Source organism: Pelodiscus sinensis, chromosome 3 (assembly GCF_049634645.1).
Source record: "Pelodiscus sinensis isolate JC-2024 chromosome 3, ASM4963464v1, whole genome shotgun sequence".
Classification (NCBI taxonomy): Eukaryota; Metazoa; Chordata; order Testudines; family Trionychidae; genus Pelodiscus; species Pelodiscus sinensis.
In genome coordinates this window covers 126,079,321-126,095,633 of record NC_134713.1, presented here as the reverse complement: position 1 = coordinate 126,095,633, position 16,313 = coordinate 126,079,321, and the positions used below count along the sequence as shown (strand labels likewise).

Genomic DNA, 16,313 nt, shown 5'->3' with positions numbered 1-16,313 from the left:
ATCTTTATAAGTTCAGTTAATTTTTCTCTGCTTATATCGCACTTGGGAGTTGCAGATTATGATAGTGGGCGTGCCAGCCTTTTGTTACAGTGTGTTGTTGGCTCATCCTGCTAAAAAATTAAAACACTAAGTGAACTTAAAACCATAGAAGGTGGTGCCAGAACAGAGAGGTAGGAAATCTGGCTGCCAAGCTGCCACATTTCAGAAATAATGGCATGTGTTTTAAAGTGAAAAAAATTATTGACACTTCTATTGCTTAATTAATATAGATTTGGCATCACTTGTTTGCTTCCTGCCGATATAATTGATTGAAAGGATATTAGGGCCATACCAGTTCTCCAAGCACTGTGGTCTCCATTCATCATTGTCCTTCACCTGGCATATTAATTTACACTGCTACAAAGTGGGTTTAAACCCTTCCATTCTGAGTTGGTGGGATTTTTACTTCACTTTGTACTGGTATAAATGACATGCAAGGTGCAAGGCAATGGAGAATTGGATCCCATGTAAACTTAATGAAGCTTCTTAGACATGCTGCAGTGGAAACTAGGCAAGTAAAATTGAATTGATACTAGGGCTGCTTGCATCTATGCTAGGAAACCTGGGAGCTGTAATTCTCCACTGGTGCACATTCACCAGTGGAAGCTGTAGTGCAGACAGGATGCAAATATTTTTGTCTTCCATTGTCAGAGACTTCTAGATCCTTATTTGTTTACTGCAGGCAAAGCACTAGCATGTATGACAAACAGCACTCAGTCAGAATTGGAAATAAGTATGAATGTGTGCAGTATGGAGCAATATCTGTAATATTGATAGGCATGTTGTCAAAATGTGTCGTCTGCTTTTTTTCTCTAGAATGCCAATGCAGGTAGCATCTTAAATGCTCCTTGGGGCGTCAGAACTAGCTATATGAATATAAGCACTATGGATGCACCACTTTTTGGATACTATGTCCTACATACATACATACAACAAGTGTGGTGCTTTTGGTCCATCGGAAAATACCACACAGCAGTTGCTTGAGTTAGAGTGGGCTGGCAGGGGACTCTTAAAAAAATCCAGTTCATTTGAAAAAGCAGGAGAAGGGGCACTTGAAATGGAAGGAGATGCTGCACTTAACTTCTAAGAGCAACTTTGGCCTTTGTACATAGGTATCTATCCATCTATCTATCCATCTATCTATACATCTGTGAATCTGTTTGTTCAAGAACTCCTCCTAAATGGGAGGAGCTAGGACCCCCAAATTTAGTATGCAGCTTCCTTTTATCCTAACTTAAAGCAAGATCAGTGTTGTGCCAAGAAAATGTGAAGTGCTAGGAAATACCAAAATAAAACACTTCTGTCCCCTAACCAATTCTGCCCTTTCCTAAGTACAGGCTATAAGTCCAAGATATGTTCAAAAAATCTTGGACTTAAAGCGAGAAATTTTTTCCCACAGATGACTTCCGTTTGTGCAAATTGGGGTTTTTTTTGCACGACTTAAGAGCAAGGAATGGGGGGACTTATAACGCATCTGTTCCTACAAACATCAATGAGTTTAGTGCAGAACGGATGTATACCGGGGTAACTTATAGCAGGGACGCCCTGTAAAACTAATTTCTGTCCCACCGAAAGCTGTACCCCACCAATAATGCCCCCAATAAATCAATGAATTCTGCACCCCAAATCAACTAATACTGGTCCCTACCTTTCTGTCGGGCTCTTCTGATGCTGCCCTCCAAAGAGGGCTAGCAGCTCCTTACCCCCCATTTCTGCATGAAGGGAACAGGCCAAGGAATTCTCTAATTCCTTCCTTCATCAGCTGTTAAAGACTCAATGGCTCTTTGGCTGGTCCGCTCTCTTCTTTGGCTGGTTTGCTCTTTCCTTTCCAGGGAGTGAGCCAACAGCTATTTTGCACATTCTGTGAATTTGCTCAGGTAAAATTTCTATGAACCCGGAGCCGGTGTGTTTTTTCTAGCTCTGATAATAATACTTAGTACTTATGTAGCATATTCCTCTGAGAATCCCAAAGTGGTTTATAAACAAAGTCAGGTATCATTATCCCTTTCACAGATGAAAAAACTGAGGCTCAGCAAGTTTAAGAGACTTGCCCATGGATCCCGAAGGAAGACATGGTACCTGACCCTGGAACCCTTTTTCACAAAAATAGATCCACTGACATCAATAAAACAACCAGTAAAAGTAAGGATTATAGTAATGGTCCAGGATCAGACACATGCCCCTAAAGTGACAGTCCAAAGACCCAGTCTTGCCACACATATTCATGATGAATTTTATCTGTACCCCAGTGAGCAGTCAAATGTAGTTCAGTATGACTTAGGGATACCAGAGATATCCCGCAAAAACCCCGCTGTGTCCAAGGAACACATTTGCTCTGCTTTTTTTCGCCAAAAGAGGAGGCATTTCCGCCGTTTGGCCCCGTCTAGGCAGGGCCAAATGGCGGAAAATCTTCTTCCGAAAAAAAAAGTGGAAAAAGCGGAGCACATTTTGCGTAGCATTTCCCACAAAAACGTTGCAGTCTAGACCTAGCCTAACTAAGCATGGTAAGTGATGAGAAAAACAAAGGAAAGAGGAGTAAGGCTTACAACAATAAGATCTTGCTTTGGTTAGCAGGGCACACATCTGTGATCCACACTCAGATATTGTTGCTAAACTAAAGTTGAAGGCTACCTCTAGACTGGCATGATTTTCCGGAAATGCTTTTAACGGAAAAGTTTTCCGTTAAAAGCATTTTCAGAACAGAGTGTCTAGATTGGTACGGACGCTTTTCCGCAAAAGCACTTTTTGCAGAAAAGCGTCCATGCCAATGTAGACGCGGTTTTCCGCAAAAAAGCCCCGATCACCATTTTTGTGATCGGGGCGGAAAACAGATCTGAGCTGTCTACACTGGCCCTTTTGCGCAAAAGTTTTGAGCAAAAGGACTTTTGCCCGAACAGGAGCAGTATAGTATTTCCGCAAGAACACTGACAATCTTACATGAGATCGTCAGTGCTTTTGCGGAAATTCAAGCGGCCAGTGTAGACAGCTGGCAAGTTTTTCTGGAAAAGCGGCTGATTTTTCCAGAAAAACTGGCCAGTCTAGACACAGCCAAAGTGTAAGTATTCCCAGCCTGTTCCAAGTACATTGCATTGTAGTCCACATGGGTGTTTGGCTATATGAGTAACTCAAATAACAGTACATTTATCTAAGTTCAACTTTTTCCTCAAACTTAGCTGGAGTTCCCAGCAGAGTTCCCAGCAGAGCCTTCTCTATCCCAGCTTGAGGTATTTCTGCCCCAAATTCCTTTCCCCTCTACTGTCCTTTCTGGAGCTAAGATCCACCTGTCAGTAGTAATACCTGCATCTTCCTACAACGGCCTAGATCCTGAGTTTAGGGGGGGCTCATCAGAGCAATCTTACATTCCTATACAGGAGCCTCGCTTGGCAACTTGCTACAAATCACTAACAGGGGCGGCCCGTGCCTATAGGCAAACTAGGCAGCCGCCTACGGCACCAAGTTACATGGGGCGCCAAAACCCTGCCCCTTCCATTTCCCCTTTCCTTTCCGGTGCCTTACCTGGAGCACAACTTCCCTGCATCCAGGAAGGGGGTAAATCCTGGGAGAGGCAGCGCGCGGGAGGGGTTTCCCCTGTGCTGGGGGGGGGGGGTCAGCCCCAGGGGAGGAGGAACGCGGGGGGGGGGGGGTTGCCTCACAGGAGGGGAAGTTGGCCCCGGGGGAGAAGGAATGCGGGGTGGGGGGGCTTCCCCTGCGCTGCGGTGGGGGGGGTCACCCCAAGAGAGGCGCATGCCGGCTTCTCTCTGGGGGGGTGGGATCTTGGGAGGAGGCAGATGCAGGGGACTCTCTCCCCCGACTGGCACCCTGTTACCTCTCCCCGGCCCCCAGCCCCCGAACTCCATCCCCAGGCCACCAGCCCCTCGGCAACCAGCCAGAGAACTCCATCCCCAGCCCCCCCTCTCCCCAGCACAGAACCAAAATCCTCAGTCGATATCTGCCCTTGGAGTTGGGGGAGGGGAGCACCGATTGCATGGTTCACCTAGGGCGCCAGTTGCTGGCAGCTAGTCTGGGGCCGCCCCTGATCACTAACCATCATTATTTCAAAAGTAGAGATGTTTTTATTTCATTTTTAAGATACATAGGTGTCACAAAGACACCTGTTTTAAAGAAGAGCTTGAAGGAGAAGAGAATGGCATTATATACGGTGGACTGCATTAGGAAGGGGTTTCCGGGAGTACCAGAAGGCTACCTGGAGGAAAGCAGAGATAGTGGCAAAAGGAAAGAAAAGGAGCAGGGAAGCATGCAGTGGGGTGTTGTGAACCAGTCAAAGGGGAAGCAGAACCAAAGGAGCACTAAAAACTAATTGTTTACAAGATCCTTGTAAAGAACCTCAAGATTAAACCATTTTTCATCTGTAATGAACTATATTTGTCCTATATGGCAATAAAAATATCAAAAAATATTAGGAAGTAATGCACATTATAAATATTGACTCATATTAATAATATTTCCATATAGCCATGACAACTAAAATATAAACTGATTTTTTATTTGAAACATTTAACATCAATCAAATGTTTATAAAGACTCACAACACATAAATAGGACAGACTCCCAGACTAAGTAATGAAAAATAAAGAGCTGACGAATTCTTGTGAAATTTTAATTTGCAAAATAAAGAACATTACATTAATAAGGCTTAATTACATCATTAAATATTTAACATTTTCTGGAATCCATTTTATTTTTATTTCATATTATAAAACGGTATCTGCATAAAATAGCAGGTTGGGCCCAATACTTTACTTCTTGCACATCCAAAACTCTTATGGGGTGCAGTGGTTTAACTAACAATTTTTTGAAACTTATCCAATTATGAGTTTTAATTCTTAAACTTGAATCTCTGTTAACTTAGACCCCCCCCCATTTTTATTAGGTATGTATTTACAAAATTATGTACATACACATTTCTAGGGCAGAAAAAAATTAAATATTCTTATATCCTATGCAGACATTGGTCACTGGATGGATGCTTTAAACTGTTTGTGAGCTGTGTCATGTACCAGGTAGATCACCTTTGAAAGAGTGGAACACTAGCTCTTAACAGAAGATGACCGTTGGTAAGAGATTCTGCAGCTTCCAAAATGTTGTGATTATTTTCCTTCTCCTTTCAGCTTCCAGACTAACTCCATCTCTTGGAGGACAGTTTATTCTAAGAAAAACTGGAAGGGCACGCAAGATACCTGGAAAACTCACCCAAAACATCAGACTGTTCTAGCAGCAGCAACAAAGTTAACCTGCTGCTCTTTGGGTAATTTAGTCTTTTTCTTTTCATGCCAGAGTGAGGTGTCAGAAGGAGCTCAGTCTGCTCCCTCTGTAGCAAAATACAGGACTATGTAGCACTTTAAAGACTAACAAGATGGTTTATTAGATGATGAGCTTTCATGGGCCAGACCCACTTCCTCAGATCAAATAGTGGAAGAAAATAGTTACAACCATATATAGCAAAGGATACAATTTTAAAAAAATGAATACGTGCTCCCTCTGTGTTTGATTTTGCAAAGTGCTGAGCACTCATGCTTTGCTGAAGCAAAACACTTACTTATGTTTATTAACATCCGTAGCCCTATTGATATCAGGTGAACCCTTTCTGAGCCCAATTCTGGGAGTTGCTGTTTGCCCTCAGCTCCCATTGAATACAATGCGCTTAAAGGTCAGTGTGATCTCAGGAGTCAGGCACCTAAATAATTTTAAAAATTTGAGCTGAAATGCTTTGTTGAGAGTATTTAGTACGCTACAGGACTGGGCTATTCCAGTGGAAGACAAGTTCCTGATAAAAGAATGATAGCTGGTCTAGTCAGCGGCCTCTAGCTTTAGTAAAAGATGGCTTACTTCTTAGACGTGGCCATTTCTCAGCAGGGTTTTGCCTGGCATTGTTAGTACTGCTGTTGTGCTGTTATAGATAGATGGGCCTTGCTTAGTACAGCCATCATTGAGTACCTTCCTTTTTTTTTAAAGGTTAATTTGGAAGACTTCTCTGATTATACATCTGTCACTGTAATTTACACCTCTGAGGATAAGGCTGATTAAGAAATCAGTGAGAATAATTAATTTTATTCATGGAAGGCAAAGCTTTAAGTGGGCTATGTTAAGTAAGGCCTGAGACTTAGTCAAGCTTTACTTTAATTGTTCAGCTGGGTCCTGGCAAATCTCAACTGAAGCTGCATAAATTGGCTCTATAAATATGTGATCTGGCTGACTGGCCCAAACTTCACCTGTCCTGTTGATCAAAACTAAACCTAACTCGTCAGTGTCATGTTTTTGTTAAGTGAAAGGATTGTAACTCACCCATTCTTTAGACCTCCCTGCAATAAACCCTAGCTTTGCTGAACAAATGAAAATCCAGATTCCAGCCAATCTCTTTAGAAGACCTGCATAACTGAGTACTTCTTTCAGGTGTGTACTACAATGTGGAGCCCCTCAGACTGGTAGCAGCTCCTAGGCACCCCCATGAGAGTAGAGTGGGTATGGAGGGACAAAGTAGATCCAGGGAAGGTTGGAAAGGAGGGAAGGCAAAGGACTGAGCTGTAAGAAAGGGAAGGAGCAGGCTATTATTATTTAGTTCATGGCAGTGCCCAGAATGAGCTAGGTGGCTTACAAAGAGGAAGAGACTATTCCCGCCATAAAGAGCATAGAGTCTCAAAATATATAGTCTTTATCTCTTGGTGAAGGGAGTCCTGCACTGCACAAGGTGAGACTTGATGGGTCTGACCCTCATAGTCTTATAGATGGATGGTTGAATGGAAAGAGGAAGAGGCCCTGACCTAAGGAATGACAACTGGTTTCATTCAGACACCTGCTGCTTTTCTCAGGCTGCTAAAACCAGTGACGATAGATGACCTAATATAGCCTCTGCAGCAGCAATAGGTGTTTGTCACCAACGTTCCCTGTACACTGTGCGCTTGGCAGCCACTCAGAAGCAATTCAGAGATGCCCAGCTGATTAGCAGAGCAACCACAGCCAGCAGCATGTGTTGCTATTGGTGGTGCATACCCACACTTGTCTTGGTGCACATACCAAAATTTTTTCTGCACATAGATGGAAAAAAATGGAAGGAACATTGTCACTGTCCTGTCTCATAAGAGATCTGGCTTCTAGCTGGTTAGGTAGGTAATACAAGTGAAAATTGTGGCCAAATATGAGCTTTTTCTGATGCAACTTCAATTCCATCTAAGCTTGAAAATGGCACATGATTGCTGATTAACACAGCAGAGATTAGGATAGCAATGGATCCCTTAAGAGAAACAAAGTCTTTGGCTGTCCTAGGAAAAGCACTTGCATTTAGGTCAGGTTTAGCTAATGAGTGCTAGCAAAACCCAACTTACACTGAACCTTTTCCCTGTTGTAAACTTGTAAGCTCTGTTTTAGCTAGTTAAGTTGTACCCTACGCTCTTGTCTAAGCTAGAGCATTAAAAAAGACAGGTGTTTCAGTCACAATTTGACCAGCTAAATTGAGATACAAGATTTTACCCTGGATGGGTTAGTTAAGTCCAGCTGAAACGCAATGGCTTTCTGTAGTCAAGGCAACATCCAACACTAAATAGAATCACTTTTTTTCTTCTAGTTGCTCTTTTTTTGGCTCTTCTCATGCTTTTCTTTCCTTTTTTTGGAAGAAGGAGGCAAGGGTTCTTCAGCTTACAATGTTAGTGTTGGATGAGGATGAGACAATAGTTAGTCTAATTTATCATTTAATTTGTATTCTATATTAGCTTTGGCAATGCATGTATTATAGTCATGCCAATAAAGTAACTTTGAACTGACTTGTCCAAAAATTACCTCAGGCGGGACTGAGATAATTTTTCAGGTAATGATTTGATCCACTCTTTCTGAGGTACACAGAGAGTCAGGTTAGTCTGTTCCTCGTGGAAATCATAAGTCTCTGCTACCTGTGTGTTCATAAATTCCTTTAGCTGATGCTCTTATATCAAACTGCTGTCAGCAATCCCCCCATTAACAATAGTCTGTGGTGCTCTCCCCCTCTCACCCCACTCATTCTCTGTTCCTTTGCCTAGTGTCTGCAATCCAGTGTCTCCCACTCGCTAAACCCTGCATCACAGACCAGTTCTTATTATTTCTTCCTATTTTGTTTGTGCTCCTGCTGTGCTGCTTATATAAGTGCTGTCACAGTTTCAGGGTCACTGCACCTCTTGCCACTTGCATGGTCAGCTGCAGGAATCTCTCAGGCCTCCAGTCATCACCTCTCTCTGAGCAGGGACCTATGCCCCTGTCCTCTCCCCTGTCTAGGAGTTTCAGACTGCAGTCCCCTGGGACTCACTAATTACCTCCAGTAGGTCAAACAATTCCTCTGCTCTTTAGTTTCACTTGAAGGACAGGGACATACCAGTGACCACCAGCTGCTCCAGAGCAAAGTACATTCCAGGATAAAAGTCTATTCCAAGATAAAAGCATACAGAGAAAACAAATTTAATGAAACCAGGATGTAAATATTTTACCAGTAACTCCCTTTCAATCCCATGGAGACCACACAGGTTCTCCAGTCTTTCCAGCCTTTTAGCAGGGTTTGGGCCATCCCCTTGACCAAAGTTCAGGACTTTTAGCTGAATCAAAAAAAAAAGTTCTTTCTTTGTCTCCTTGGCCTCTGGCACCTGCTTGGACTAGTATATGCAAACCCTCCCTAACGGTGGTACTGTTCTGGAGCTGTTTAAAATCCCAGTGACTGCAATAATCAACCCTTTCCCCAAATGTTTTTAGTTCCTGGATGAGCAAAGGTAACCTACCTCAAAGGAGTAGAATGCAACCCTTTGCCTAAAACAGTACACAGAAGTTGACCCCAGAGATACATGGAATTGCAGTACCTGTCACAAGCATACTTTGCACTTGCTTAATGGCCAACTCCCAGCCTGATCAGAAGTGTGGAAACAATTGGTTACATGTTTTACTTGGCCTACAGCAAAACTAAGGCTGTCATTTACCCAATGCTTTCCTGGTAGTGTCTGTGGCTAGCTACATGGTTTGGGACTTTCAGTCCCAGCACGTCTAGTGACAGTATTCAATGGCACTGACAGTTGTTATACTCTGAGCGTGGCATTTACTGATCGTTATCCTAGGGTAGTGAGCATGCTGAAAGTTTTTCAGTCTTAAGAAATGCGTTCCTTTGGGTTTGCCCTTGTAACATTACCGAGGGTGCTGTGACTGGAATAACGATGCAAGTCTCCTGTGTACAGCAGGCTCCACACACCAATATTTTGATGCCCATGCCCCCTTTCCCTCTGACATGAGCATGCACATGCCCTTCCTTTTCTATGGTGCTTGGTCCTACTGTGAGGGCAGGGAACTAGACTTGATGACCTTTTGAGGTCCCTTCCAGTTTTAGTATTCTATGATCCTTTAAGCACCGAGGCTAAGAATTTTGAACTCACATGCCTAAATGTAAGTACCTAGATTTTATATCAAAAGACTTAAATATGTATACTGATTCTTTTCAGAAATTCTCATTTCCCTCAGCTCCCACCAAAGGCCTAGTTCAGGTAAGCAGTTAGGCACGTGCTTAAAATTTTTCCCAAATCAGAGCCATAATAGATGGATGCTGAGTATCTTCATCACCCTTCTGGAGGTGCTGAGCTCTGAACAGTATCAGGCCCTAATTAAGGAGCACAGCAAACAATTTATGCACATTTGATATTATGGAAATTGATGAGACTTTCTGACTCAAAATATATGTCTTGATTTTCAGAAGTGCTGAGTATCTGCAACTCCCTTTGAATACATTATGAGCTGTGGGTGCTCAACACACTTGAAAATTAGGCCATGTTTTTCTTCTATAAAAGGCTTCTCTATATCCAAAACATAAAATGTGCATATAATTATTTGCACTTTGCTTCTTAATAACAATAAAAGAGTGAGTCATTATAACTTTCTGAGAATATTATGATCGTTGGCACAATATTTCTCACGCTGCATGATGAATCCACAGCTGCATGGTGTATTAAATGCTTCTGTTTATGACAGTATGGTAATCATAATTCCTGACCTCAAATTTTACTGCATTATTTATCATTCACAAAATGTAACAGTTTTTCATTCAGCAGTCCAGAGCAGAAACCACAATATGTTACTGAGCACTGATGCAAACAATAAGCCTGGATTATGTCATTTCATTGCATTCCTTATATTTCATCTAAAAATATTATCTTTCTTACTTTTCATCTTTCAGTTCTAGCCTTCTTTTACTGGTGCTTTTACACCAGTTTCCATAGTAACAATCTTTATTGTATCCAAGACCACGTGAAAAAGAATTCATGCAGATGTTGTCATTGATCCAACACCTTGCGGCAGCTCTTATGGTGCATGGTCCTCTTATTTCTTTGCTCTACTTTTTCCATTTCCCCTCATTAAGAATGGTTTCAGAGACTCTCTCTCCTCTCTGGTGCTTTAGGTTTGAAAGGAGAAAATAATATTAGTTGGATTTTATTATGAATCTTAATCCTTCTTCAGGTTGTTTCAGGGACATCACTTAGCTACCAGAGAGCCAACTACAGCTCTTGGTTACCTGCTTGTTAGTTACAGGTGCCCTTAAATAAAAATATTAAAGGAATCAAAAGTGATTAGCACTGGATGACATCAGTTAAAAACTGTTTCTGAATGAGTTTGGAAAGCCCCTTGCATTAAAGCCGTTAGATTCACACAGGCTGCTATTTTACTGCTAGCATAATTTTATCATATTGTTCCCCATCACTCCCCCCAGGAAGAGCTAATGAAGTTTCCACATTTTTGGCAACGTGCTTTAGTCATAACCTCTCCACCTACTCTCATCTTTACAGCCTGGCTTGAAGGAAAAGGGAGGGACAGCAACAGATCTGTGTTGAAAAGCTAGAACGTGGTTTACAGCTACATATCATTTCAGCGGCACGACAAACAAATGAACAAGGAAATCAGCAGCAGACGGGTGTAATCAGCTATTGTCTGTAATTGTTTTGAGTTCTTTGCCTATCATTCCTTGTTGGGATTGAGCATTATTCTTCTGATTATATGAACCTGACAGCCTGATCATAATAAATGTGTAACTGAAGACCTATGCCTTTGCAGATGCATTATTTATTCACCTAAAGCAAGGACTGTTCTATATTTAGCATATGATGTCAATGGGTTGTTTGCATCCCTGGAAATTGGCAGGAAGCCACCTCTCACATGATGTATGAAATCACTGATAAATGCTTCTTTTCACTGAAAGAAAAACAGCTTAATAAATGCAGCTCTTTTCTGCTTTCATCTTTCCTCCCCACACCACTCTCCTTCCACGTCTGGGATTTGTCTCTCTGTGGCACTGCTCAGCCCAGCCTGTGAAGTGGAAATGAGTGCTCAGTATCACAGATCAAAATGAGGCTGTTGGTATGCTCAGGAAGTTCTCTCGCCCCCCCTCCTACCTAAAACTTGGAGTGCTGCCAAAGATCGAGTGAATCAGACAAAAAGAGACTTGATACAGCAGAGGTTTTGTGGGGACTCGGTATTTCTGGCATGCAGTTAGTATCAGTGTTTTTTTAGCAGACTGGGGTGGGGACGTTGATAATGATGCAGTGCTGTTGTTCGGTGTCAAAATGACACCCTTGCCAATTGAGCACCTTAGAATACATATAGTCTCTCCCTCTCTGTGTACACGCACTTCTCTGGGGCATGTGTCCAACGGAAGGTCTGACCTTAATATACATCAGATTCTTTTCTGAGCTGTGTAACGGAAGGTCTGACAATAAAGCAAGTTGTACAAATAAAGAAAACATTGTGAGGCAGGTCTTCAGCTACTGTCTCTTGGCCCCATGGCAATGAAACGTGCCAGTTTGCACCAGCAGAGGATCTGCCCCCCCCCTTTTCGTTTGCAGTTTTCAGCTACGCGATTTGTGTGCGGTTATCCCCTTATTTATCTCGAGTCTATCTGGCAGTGGCAATGCGCATCCTCCTGACCTCGAGGCTCAATTGGTGCAATTCCCTCTACACAGGTTTATCAGGGAGGCTGATCTGCTGCCTGCAGCTTTCTCCGAGCAGCAGTCACCATTGCCAGAAAGGGTTTGAGCTATCCGGATCATACTGAGTAGTGGATTCAGTCTAAATTAGCTGTATTGAATGAGGTAGCTCTGAATGGGGCTGGCCCTGGTTATATTTGAGATCCCCCTCCTCCTTTACCCTAACCTGAGGGGATCGTGAACTCTCAGATCCTGTGGGGTTTGGGGGGTTCCACTATCATGCCTGACGTCAGTAGGTGCTCAAACTGTTGCAGTGGCAGCCCCAACCTGGTGCAACTGGCTGTCTCCTAAAATCTGCAAAAGCGACGAGGAGTCCTGTGGCACCTTATAGACTAACTGAAGTGTAGGAGCATAAGCTTTCGTGGGCAAAGACCCACTTCGTCAGACATGCATCTGACGAAGTGGGTCTTTGCCCACGAAAGCTTATGCTCCTACACTTCAGTTAGTCTATAAGGTGCCACAGGACTCCTCGTCGCTTTTGCAGATTCAGACTAACACGGCTACCCCTCTGATCCTAAAATGTGGTTCATTTAATCTCTCCCCCGCTTTAAAAAAAAAAACCCTTCCAAAAAAGATATTGTTTTCTGAGGTGTTTTGAAATGACTACCACTCAGGCGGCGGCTGTTTTATTCTGTTGCCTTTTATTTATCTACCTTGCCTGTTGAGGTCAGCCTGTTCTTTTATTAATGAATGAGAAATTGGCTTTGTGATTGTTGCTCGGCACTCTGAGTGCTTCGGTGTGTGTCTATTTTACTTTCTAAATAAAACTCCGATTATGATTTCAAATAGATTTACAGGCGTAAGAACAGTTGCCAAGCCCTTTAGCTGGACTCATACCATTAATATCCTGGATCCTAAGCTTTTAAGTCAGAGAGGTGCTGCGGGGTGCTGAAAGCATCCGGACTGCAACAGAAGTTGTGGGTGCTCCACTCCTCTCTGGATTAGGCTTATAGACACCAGCGATACCTGTGAGGAAGGTTTTTGAATTTTGGGGGAATTGTATTGCTACTTTGGCTGTGACTTGTTCAGACAAAGAGCACGGCATGGCATGGTGCCAGTCCTTCTGCCGGCACAAAGCGAGTATATGGGAAAGGCACCTCAAACTTGAAGGGAAATAGGGTTTGACCCCGCACCCGCCATACACTGGCAATAGGTCAGTGAAGTCAATGGACTGCTTTCCCATGTAAGGAGTGCCCATGCCTGCACAAGTAGCAGGGTCAGACCCAATAGCTTTATTTACACTAGCCAGTTTTCCCTAATATGCAGCCCACCGATAGTAGCGAAGGCGAGAGTGCTAGTGTGGACAGGGCTGAGGTAAGTCCCAGCCTTCCAAATGCTGTATAGCGCAGGCCTGCTTTGAGCAAGGCTAAATAACACAGTGATTAAAGTGCTGGCCGTGGCTTGAGCATTGTCTCTGCACTAGCATTTCCCCTTGTGGTGCTGAGAAATCCTAGGGAGAAAAGGCTAGTGTGGACACAGCCTTCGTGAAGTATTGCTGTGCTGCAGATGAGTTATTTCAGTCTGTCTTTTCAACAAGCCCATTCAAGTTTCTATTCCATTGTCGTGTGCCCCATGGCTTATACAAGAAAGCGCCAGGATAAAAACCTTCCAAATTTAGTGCCATTGTGAACTACATAGTGCTTCAAAGACAGGAGGAACAAATGGAGTTGATAATATCATGGGGATCGCTTTATGTTCAGAACTGACATCACTGACTCCTGAGCTTGTTCAGACCAGGATTTTTGTTTTGATTTCGGGTGAACAGGGTGACCTGAGCATCAGAGAGACATTTAGGAGAAGCTAACAGGGAAAGTTGTGGGCAGATCACTCAAGGATGTTCTTTTAAAAGCATTATTCCGAAGCATCACCACACTAAGAAGGTGTGATGCAAAAAATGTTTACATCAAATGATTCTTGTGTTGGAACAGACAGTTGTTACACCGTAATTAATTAAAGAATAAACTTGACCCACACCCACAAGATTTGTATCTCAGTAACTCCAGATGCCTGCTATTGTGCAAAGATGAGGGAAAGGTTATTGCCACAAATTTATCCAGGTGCATTAGTGCCAGCAAGGCCCTTCAGGAAATTCTAAAATGAATTTGCACACAGCGAGCAAGGTGTCATTTGTTATAGCAATAAATATAGCCCTTGCATAGCTGTTTACTAGTTCAGAGTGCTGTACAGATGCTGATTGTTATTACTGAGAGGAAGGTAGTTAAGTCATTGGACTGAGCCTCGGAAGACATGGCCTCAGACGTCCCTCACCAGGCAACAGATCTCATGTATGAACTTGGGAAAGTCAAATAACTTTTCTGGGCCTCAGCTGTCATGCAGGGGATAATAATACTGCCTTTTCCCCGCTGTCTTATCTATGTAGATTTTCAGCATTGTGTGACAGGGACTCTCTCTTACTGTGTGTTTGTACAGTGCCTTGCACAAACAGGTCCCTGACCCTGGTTGGGGTTTTTAGCCACTACTATAATACCACTACAACTAATCATTATTGGGCCAAATCCTGCAGCATTGCCTGCCATTATTGTTTAAAGAGCCCAACACCATAGTGTCTGGGCACCAGTTAGTTATGATAATACAATATTTTAACAGATCAGGGAACAAATCCCTGCGATGAGGTGAGAGAAGGGGTTCCCCTTGTCAGGTGAGAGAGGAACAGGGCTTCAGGTTGTTCCCCTGTACTGGCTCTGTAGATTTGACACTAAGGTAGAACTAGTGGCTTCAGCAAGACTTATACTCAGTGAGGCAGCAGCTTGGTCCTGCCTCCTCTCTTCCCCCTCATACATTGCTGGAGCAACTGGCATGGGCAGGGGCTGCATGATGTACAATTCTATGCAATCCTAGTATCTCTGGCAGGGGATGGAAGAGGAATGTTTCTTTTCCAGCAGCTGCCATAGATACACTCGTAGCATGACAGCTGTCTACGGTGAATCCCAGCCAGGCCCGTTATTGCTTCAGGCAGAACTGAAAATGTCAACAATCAGATCCAGTCGCAGCCATTTCTGCGAGAGCGAGAGAGACAACTTTTTGGATGTGTCACCCCATTGCTCCAAATGTAATCGATTCCTGGTTAACATGTTCGTAGCATTTCACACAGTGTCGAGCTAAGCATTTTGGAAGGAGTTAGAGAGATGATTCTCTGGGATGCACTCCAGATTTAGATTCCTGCTGCAGGAGAACCTGGATAATTGGTCATTTGAACCCCAGGAATCTCATTACACCACTTTACATTTTTAAGCCTATTTTCACAAGGAAAAAGGCTAGAAATTTAAGCTTGGCCTACTCCCAAACTTGTACTGGTTTGACTGAAGGAATGATGTTAAGTAATGCAAAACCTTGTATGAATACTTTTAATTTGATTTCAGCTAGGTTTATATTATTTTCTCTTCCATTGGTAAATGTAACAGTGCAAGTAAAACTGTTCTAAAGCCAGTTTTCTAGATAGATATTTCAGAGATTTGTGCGTCTGCCCGTGAATCTTTGTCTGCGAGTCCATTTGTTCAAAAACTCCTCCTAAACATTAAGAGCTAGGACCACCAAATTTGATATGCCTCTTTCTCTTATTCTAACTTAAAGCAAGGTCAGGTTTTGGTTGTGCCAGAAAAACAGGAGGTGCCTGAAATTTGATTGTTTTCCATACGAGAGAAAAAGAGGGGGCTGATTGGAGGGTTGCAGTACTGCACTGTGACCACTGGAGGTAGCGAGCACAGGGGACAGCTATAGTGCACAGTGACTATTTTGATAGATAAGGGCTTAGAGTAGAGTCCTGCAAATCTGTGGATATCTGCTGCTATCTGGATGCGATATCCGCAGCTCACTTTTGTGACTGGCTGCAGATGCAGATACAAATTTTGTGCTAGAACCCTGGAAATGTGCAGATATTCACTTCGTATCAGCAGGTATCCAATCCGTAGGTCAGGATGTGGATATTCATGGATCATTTTTGCAGATGTAGATGCGGGTACCAATGTGGTATCCACGCAGGGTTCTACCCTCAGACTCCTCGATTAAGCAAAGTACTAAACATGTGCTTAACTTCAAGCCCACAAGCAGCCCAATTCATATCAGTGTGCCCAAGTACCTTGGTGAATTGGAGAGTGAGAGAGTAAAGCCCAGCTTGTCAAAGAGATTTAGGCACCTAAATACCTCTGAAGAAGTCAGGTTAGTGAGTTACACAGGAGATCTGTGGCAGAGCCAGGCCCTGAACACAGGCCCACTGAATCACAGTCCAGTGCCTAACCACTTTGGCCCAGAATGATTAAGTCCTAT

The 16,313-nt window shown here is 43.1% G+C and overlaps 1 long non-coding RNA gene across 1 annotated transcript in view; it reads left to right on the top strand.

Annotated features, from left to right (window-relative positions):
* The window catches only part of LOC106731955 (uncharacterized), a 32,550-nt gene extending 21,464 nt beyond the window's left edge, over nucleotides 1–11,086 (top strand). Inside the window, exons 4-5 of the long non-coding RNA XR_012902810.1 lie at nucleotides 5,169–5,305; nucleotides 10,836–11,086. This is a non-coding gene — a long non-coding RNA (uncharacterized LOC106731955). The remainder of the gene's footprint in view (nucleotides 1–5,168; nucleotides 5,306–10,835) is intronic.
* The last annotated feature ends 5,227 nt before the right edge of the window (nucleotides 11,087–16,313 follow it).